General features: G+C 45.1%; 1 protein-coding gene across 1 annotated transcript in view; it reads right to left on the reverse strand.

Annotated features, from left to right (window-relative positions):
* The window catches only part of kcnd2 (potassium voltage-gated channel, Shal-related subfamily, member 2), a 462,331-nt gene that overhangs the window by 307,652 nt on the left and 145,730 nt on the right, over nucleotides 1-8,949 (reverse strand). The window lies entirely within an intron of this gene.

The following is an 8,949-nucleotide window of genomic DNA, read 5'->3' on the forward strand; positions in this document are numbered from 1 at the left end:
TAACTGCAAACGTTTTTGCCCATAATGGCATCGTCCTAACAACTCCAAACCTATCAGATGCTATTACAGAGTCTTCTGTCATCTGTAGCCTGAACAAAAGATCGTTTGTATGACCTTTTCAACCTAATATACTGAAATATAACGAGGGTGGACTCGAAAACAAGGGTGTTTTGGTTTAGTTGCTGGCGCGCAGAATGGATCATGACAGCAGGTGCCCCTAACTCCAGGAACTCCCTCCCTCTCCCTCTGATTGTGCTCTCTCTCCCCTCGTTGGAGAACGAATCACAGCTGGTTTATTTCCTCCAGTACCGTTTTGTGTCTTGTGGGGGAGGGAGGCAGGTAGGCAGGCAGCTCCGCTTAGCGTAGCTTACTGCAGCTTCTTTGGCAGAGCGGACAATTTGCAGATTGATGATTACGGTCATCATGGTTCTGCTATAGTGATCTTGTCATATATTGTTCAATGAATTTTCTTTTGATAAAGTACTGATCACATATCCAACATTTCACAAGCCGATTGGAGTGGTGAAGGCTAGCTGGTCTGAGGCTAAGTGCAATGCTTTCTCATGTGAGCTGACTGCATCTGACCAGACACAAAGGCTACTCTGTTCCAAGAATCTGCAACCCCCCTGTCTTTTTTGATGATACAGTAAGCTGATCATACTATACAGATCCATAAAAAATAACTGTTAGATGATATTTTGTAAGCTAGATAGCAACAGGGGGTTGTATTTTGGTCATGAGAGGAAGGGTTTTTTTTTGGTCAGGCTCTGACACTAAAATCAGTAGCCTACCTGTGTTAAAATCAGAGGGCAAGAAAGTAGACTACTGTCACAGGTGCTTTACTTTCAAAAATGATTATGCTACTTTTGAGATTATAATAGTAAAAAGGGGTGTTTTTGTCTTGACATTTCCTCCTGGTCTGAACTAAAGCCCTGCCTTGACTGTTCCTAAGGACACTTCTGCCACCTACAGGAACTAGGGCTGTAACAATATTGTATCGAATCGAGAAATCGTGATACACGCGGTCACAATACTGTATCGTGATACAAGGAGACAGTATCGTGATACGCTTTTTAAACGTTTTTTTAACCATCAGTCCAAAAAACAACCACATGATATGAAGTGATAGTGCTTCCAAGCTTAAAATCATCATTAACATTACATTTCAACTTTTTAAAATCATTAGTTAAGTTACCTTTTTGTAACCTATTCTACAAATTAACAATGAGTTTTTATTCATAATTTAATTATTTTATGTTGGCAAATGTGAAATCGTGGGCTGTATCGAACCGTAGATCATAAATTGTGATACGAACCGAATCGTGAGTTGAGTGTATCGTTACAGCCCTAACAGGAACAGTTAGAAAATGCCTAGAGGCTTGAAATTTATACAGAAGATAGGTCAGACCGTCCTCGAGGCCTGGCTGTAAAAAAACGCAATTATCGGCGAACAACGTCGAAGGCAGGGGGCGTCACTATTCGAAATGACGTCATTCGACGCCCAAGGCAGCCAATGAGTTAAATAAAATAATATTTCCCTCAAAACAATACCTTTTCCTCTTTTTAACTGTTGCTATGTTGACTTTGTGCCATTGTGCATGTTACGCATGGATGGAATGTTTTGAGAATGGCAGCATATTGATTTTATTCACAAAATATTTTTTTGAAATCTTTTGTACATTTAAATATAAGGAATTACATGATACAGTATGTCACGTAAGTGAGTACAACCCTAAGATTTTTTGCAGATTTTTGAGTATATCTTTTCATAGGAGAGCGTTAAAGAAATTTCACTTTGACACAATGATTAGTGACCTTTTAGCAACATACTGTATATAAGCTTTGCCCACAGTGTACAGTTTTACACTCAGTTTAAATAAAACTTGTTTGTATTACATTTACTTCACTGTCATATTCTTTTTTGTTAGACTTTTCAGAATACAACCATATGTGTCACTTTTGCATAGATTTTTACAGTTAGTTGAAATACTTGAAAAAAGTCAAGGTGTTGCAAAAGGAAAATATGGAAAATATTTCATCGTTTTTTAAAACGATAGTCATGCACTCTCCAGGTTACACAGAGGATGAATAATTCAGCTTGATTTAGCGATCAGTCTGAAATAGAGATGTACAGGATCCAAGATCCGGTTCCGGATCCGGCAGGATAATAGGGGTTTTTCAGACTATCCGGATCCGGTTCCAGGATCCAGGATCCGGTAGCCGAGGCTTTTAAGTCAAAATAGTTTGAGCCAACGTGATAAAAAGGGCCCACGTGTGTGAGTAGGCTATGTGTTTCAACCCTTTCGTAGGATCCGGTATCCGGTTCCGGATCCGGCAGGATCTTAAGCAGTGGATCCGGTATCCGGCAGGATCCTAAAAATCAGGATCCAGCGCATCTCTAGTCTAAAAGACAACATATATGATGGTAAGGAGGTGCAGAGCTGCCTTGGTTATGGTCTTCTTATGTGGAGGATTGAAATGAATGCTGAATGATGTGTACCAATTTAAAACTGCATACATAGCCACCAAGGCATTATATTTTGGAGCGCAGCCTTAAGATATTAACATAGTCCCCGCCCCAAAGTCAGAGAGTGGAAAAGTTATTCAGCCGGTGTGTTTCGTGCTCCCTCCAGAGGCGCCCTCAGGCCGACTGAGAACTGTGCTGGTGCTCGTTCCCGCACCTAATTGCGAACCGGCCGTCGTGTTCACGCCAAAGGTCTTAGCGTTCGCGAACCGGAAAGTTGGTTGACAGTGCGAACCACAAAATACTCGTTTTTTCTCTGCGAACTGTGACGACGAGACTGTCAGCAGGTTCATCCAGGTAACACAGTCACGTGGGGGAAAAGTTCAGCGCACGGTATGAGCCCAGTTCGCAGATAAGCACTTTAGTGCTGAACGTAACTGGTGCGAGCACCGGCACCGTTCTGGCCGGCCTGAACGCCATGGGGCACCTAAGTCTCCACCCCTTCCGGGCGGCTTGTGGGGCTGGCAACGGAAAAACTTTTGACTGGGCTGTAATGGACTGATCAAAGCTATTTTCCGACCCACCTCGCATTTCCCCTTCGATCACACATATGCTGTGCATGAGAATTAATAACAACCAATGGTGTGCTTACTGACTTCACTTGGCAAGCGATTTTTGAGTTGTGTGTGTGCAAAAATATGTAATTATTTGGACTACACAACAGACGTCGCATGTCCGACGTGCAGCCACTTAAGCCACGGTGCAGCGGTAGGGTTGGCTGTGCCTCGGTTCACGTCAGATATGCGAGGCGCACGTGTAGTCTCCAACACAGTTTTGCACAAAAGCTAAAATAACGATTCTTGCGTGCCGAAAATGAGTGGTCTTACGACGCAAATCCAAACCTTTCAAATTCACTGTCATCATATGTGAAATCCGGAGCACATGCCAAACGGGATGAGGATTTAGCTTGACTCGCTCCATTAACTCGCATTCAAAATTTTGCGAGCTCCAGCCCCATAGATCGGAAGTAGAAGGGCGTGACTTAGGTGCCCCATACAGGAGAGATGGCTCGGAGAGGTCTTGTGTGCGCTTGTTCATGTATGTGTGTGTGTGTGTGTGAATGAATGTGCGTGTGCGCTCCTGGACAGTCCAGACTAATCAAACAAACGTTCACCAGTATTTAAAATCGTTGCGATTATGAGATGGGAGGGAGTGCCTTCTCACAGGTCCCTTTACATACAGTATGATGTGCATGCCCACATACTAATATTTGCCCCGTTAACCATTCATATCCTTTCTGTGTATTGTGTTAAGACGGGACACCCTTACCCACTTTTATCCTTTGAAATATATCAGTGCACGTGTATCCACACTGTTCTAATATACCACATATGACCCAATGTACCACATACTAACCATGTCTGTGTATTATATTCAGACCGACCTGATATACCACATATGACCCAATGTACCACATACTAACCATGTCTGTGTATTGTATTCAAACCGACCTGATATACCACATGACCCAATATACCACATACTAACCATGTCTGTGTATTGTATTCAGACTGACCTGATATACCACATATGACCCAATGTACCACATACTAACCATGTCTGTGTATTGTATTCGGACCGACCTTCTAATCTGCATTTGTCCTTTTAAACCAGATATTGTTCATATCTGTGTATGTGTATTCTCGCCGACCTAATAAACATTCATGACCTTGCAAACATGCATTCTGACATGTCCTCCTAAACCATATAAAAGTCAGAAAAATCCTATTTCAGACTGTGACTGTAAAATGTAAAATTTTAACTTGGATGTATCTTAGTTACAAAAAAGCAAATTTTTTGGTGTTATTTTCATAGCTGTAACATCAAGGGAAAGGGTGGTCCTCTTAAACCATGCTTATTTCAGGTATGCTGAAAATGACCTGCTAAACCCTCCCGCCTGTATGTGTGTGTGTGTGTGTGTGTGTGTGTGTGTGTGTGTGTGTGTGTGTGTGTGTGTGTGCCAGTGGCGAAACAAAAAGCTATATTTTCCTTTATCTAACGAAAGCAGAGTGCAATAGCTTAGTTGGAGTGGTAGAAGAGGATACAGAAGGATACGCCAAGGGTGAGAAGAGGCAGAGAGAGAAAGAGAGAGAGAGAGAGAGAGAGAGAGAGAGAGAGAGAGAGAGAGAGAGAGAGAGAGAGAGAGAGAGAGAGAGAGAGAGAGAGACATACAGACAGATAGACTACCAGCAGACAGACAGACCGGGGAGGCGGGGGGGGTGAAATGGAACAACAGAGACAGGGGTGGGGAAGGATGTTAACGGGTAGGTACAGGCAGGACATGGTATACTATATGCATTGCATTTGAGGGAGGGAGGGAAAGGGATATAAAAAGAATGAGAGAGAGAGGGAGAGATACAATGTAGTGTGAAAGAAAGAATAGAGTCATAGAAGGTGCAAAGTGAGAAGTCAGAGGTGAGAGTGAGAGTAAGCCAAATGAGAGCAGGAAGACAAAGCTGCCCTATTCAAAAGTGGAAGGAGGAAAGGGAGAGAGAGAGAGAGAGAGAGAGAGAGAGAGAGAGAGAGAGAGAGAGAGAGAGAGAGAGAGAGAGAGAGAGAGAGAAATAAGAGTGAAAGAGAGATGGGGGCACATTGAGAAAGTGAGAAAATGAAAGAGTGGAATACAGCGAGATACAGAGAGAGCGAGCGAGCAAGAGAGAGAAAGAGAGAGAGAGAGAGAGAGAGAGAGAGAGAGAGAGAGAGAAAGAGAGAGAGAGAGAGAGGGGAAATCAAATGCTATTGACTGCTCGCTCATCGACTGGCTGCCGCTAGTTTGCTGACACAGCCATTAACTCCTCGCGTGCCGCGGCGCTGCTCGATCACCAGGCCTCATGAGGTGAGAATGCCAACAGGGCGGCCCAGTCGTCAATTCTATTGCATTTGGTTGTCAAGTCACCCCAACATTCTGCGCTCGTCCTTACATGCCTCCGATAGAGGCGCGTCTCACTAGATTAGGAAGTTGTGCCCATAGCAACGTACCATGCGCAGTGGTGAATCTACTTTCTCAAGAAGTCTTAGATCAACATATTAATAAATTAATACTTAAATGCTGGTAACCGGGTGATAAGCGGAATAGCGGACGACGAGGTGTCCCGATATCAAGGGAAAATGGACTTGGCGAAGGGAACAGCCCTTCAGCTGCGCCGTCGGGCTGTTTAGAACGCTCCACCCCGTCCATTATTTCCTTTGATATCGGGACACCTTGTCGGCCGCTATTCCATACACAAGCTACAAATGTCACTCATAACAAGGGGGCACCTGCAAGGTGTACTGCCCGGGGGCAACACGTTGGGCCCTTCTCAAAACCTAGGACAGTGTCCTTCCAAGTGTATCGGCCTAATCAGTCACACCCAGTGATTGGATACTCTTCATTAGTCACACCCAGTGATTGGATATTCTGTTGAGTTCAACAAAGAGTATCCAATCACTGGGCGTGACTAATTAGGCTGATACACTTGGAAGGACACTGTCCTAGGTTTTGAGAAAGGCCCAGTGTCTTAATACTGTACTGGTCTCACTCTCTCGCTCTCTCCCTCTTTTCTTCCTTCCTCCCTTCATCCAACATTAACTCTGTTTCTGCTCCTCCCTCTTTACTCATCCCTCACTTCTTTCCCTCTGTCATTCTCTCCTTCCTCCCTGCCTTCCCTGCTCAACTCTTTCCCTTCATTACCTTCTCCTTTCTCCCTCCCTCCCTCCCTCCTCACGCTTCTCTCCATTCCTCCTCCTCCTCGCCCTCCCTACAGAACCTCCCTCTCATCTGTCTCCCTCCTCTTTCTCTCCTTCCTAGACTCTGCCTTCACTCCATCCTTCCTTCCTTTCTTCCTGATCTGATTAACTGACAAAGCACAACGCACCACCCACAACCCACCCCCTTTCAACACTGGCGTAACGCAAGTACTTCAGGCCCCCCCTATATGCTATCAAGACTGGCCCAAACGAAAAATGGGGGCCCAATATCATGTGGAGGGGGCCCGTTTCTGCAAGTCGAGGGCCCATGTGGGCTCCTTGCCTTGTATGGGCCCCTCTGCCTCACGGGGGCTGCGGGGGTATACTTTACGCCTCTGCATCTCAACCCAACCCCCTTGTGCTGGCCATCAATAGCCAATCTGTTCCTATGGGCAATCAATGCTAATATCATTGCCAGGCCTCTGGAATGGATTTAAACTGCCGTGTAATTGCCGGCGGAAAAAAGAAAGAGAAGATTATTACTTTCACATTCGTCCGGACGTTCATTCCCTCGTTCTTCCCGCGTCCGTCTATCCGTTCATCCGCTGAATGGTTCTAAAGGTGCTTTTTTCCCCCACCCTCCTCAACCCAGACCTCCCTCACCCCTACCAAATCAAAGGGGATCGTAATGTGTGCATGCTTTTTCATTAGTAGAGCCCCAAGCAATGACCCCTTAGGGAATTGGACCCTTGTGATGTTGACATTGCATTGGTGGAGTTTGTGTGTGTGTGTGTGTGTGTGTGTGTGTGTGTGTGTGTGTGTGTGTGTGTGTGTGTGTGTGTGTGTGTGTGTGTGTGTGTGTGTGTGTGTGTGTGTGTGTGTGTGTGTGTGTGTGTGTACGTGCCTGCGTGCCTGCATGCATGAGTGCCTGCATGCCTTGGGAGCGCACACTTTTTTCCCCCCAACACAAATATGCCATGACATAGCGCCCTCCGCGTTGTGATTCGTTGGACACTTAACAATTTGCTGCCACACTGCACACCATATTGCTAATAGCCTTTAGGGATAGTTTTGCAGTCTGGACAACAACTTAAATATTTATACTCACAGGTTGGTATTAGGAATTGTGGGGGCAGCTACCACCATTGTTTCCTTTTAGTTATGCTAATAAAATGCTAGCCTGGCTAAAACAACATCAAAGGCGAAACAACAAGGCTATATGGACAGGTTAAGGTTAGCAATTGTTTTGATCTAGGCACAGTCTCTGGCATGCGTGCCCCCATGTGTTGGTATGTGTGTTCAACATGCATTTGTGGGTGTTCTTTTGTTTGTGTTTGTGTGTGGGTGGGCATGTTTTTTCCTCACCTGTATATTTCATTTAATAACATTTCAGTCTATTTCTCCTAATCGTACAATAAAAAAGTATGGGCTCTTTCAGTTCATCGTTTCAGAGAGCAGTTCACACAGCCTCTTAATGGTCATGCTAATAAAGCAAGTGAGATGAAGTTAATGGCATCAAAATTTAATGAAACCGAATTAAATTGCACTGAAATGACTGGTGTTATCGAGGTTATTCTAGTGACTCTCTCAATGCTAGCAAGGCCTACTGTAAGTCTTCCACACGTGTGCACTGCAAACACGCGTGTGATAATTCGGCTTTAATGCCGCATGCAGAGCATGTCATACGCCTACCAATTACCAATCGCAAGTCTGTGGGTGTGTGACTATTTGGATCTGTAATGCTGCCCTACGGAGGAGATGCAAATAAAAGTATTAAACTGTGTGTGTGTGTGTGTGTGTGTGTGTGTGTGTGTGTGTGTGTGTGTGTGTGTGTGTGTGTGTGTGTGTGTGTGTGTGTGTGTGTGTGTGTGTGTGTGTGTGTGTGTGTGTGGTGTGTGTGTGTGTGTGTGTGTGTGTGTGTGTGTGTGTGTGTGTGTGTGTGTGTGTGTGTGTGTGTGTGTGTGTGTGTGTGTGTGTGTGTGTGTGTGTGTGAACATTCTATATGTAATACTGAAAATGTACGCGTACAAGACCTAATGGCTAACACAAATTCACACATGGCCTAGAATCAATCATTGGCAATCTTTTTGTTAGTGTGTAGACGTTGGCAGTGGATTCATTGTGCAGTTACTGTGAAGTGCAGACAGAAGCCCTTGATTTGCTGTCTATTTACTGTCAATGCAAACTACACCGGCAGTGGATTGGCCGTGTTGTTACACTGAGTACAGACATCACCACTGATTGGCTATCTCCTTACTGTCAGTGAGGGTCGTAGCAGAGGATTGGCGTGTAGTTACACAGAGGATGAATGCAGGCAGCGGAGTGGGACACAAGCGCTTTGTAACGGATGGCTGCCGCACAGGTAAACACACATTATACCCCGTCCACACACACAACACTACTGCTCTCTCTCTCTCTCTCTCTCTCTCTCTCTCTCTCTCTATCTCTCTCTCTCTCTCTCTCTCATCCTCTCTCTTTCTCTCTCTCTCTTTCTCTTTCTCATCCTCTCTCTCTCTCTCTCTCTCTCTCTCTCTATCTCTCTCTCTCTATCTCTCTCTGTCTCTCATCCTCTCTCTTTCTCTCTCTCTCTCTCTCTCTCTCCCTCTCTCTCTCTCCTCTCTCTCTCTCTCTCTCTCTCTCTCTCTCTCTCTCTCTCTCTCTCTCTCTCTCTCTCTCTCTGCCTGTGTGTGTGTCTCTCTCTCCCCTCTCTCTCCTTCCCTCCATCTCTCTCAGCAACAATGCGCTTTGTGTGCTCGTGC

The sequence above is a fragment of the Engraulis encrasicolus genome, chromosome 15, assembly GCF_034702125.1.
Source record: "Engraulis encrasicolus isolate BLACKSEA-1 chromosome 15, IST_EnEncr_1.0, whole genome shotgun sequence".
Taxonomy (NCBI): Eukaryota; Metazoa; Chordata; class Actinopteri; order Clupeiformes; family Engraulidae; genus Engraulis; species Engraulis encrasicolus.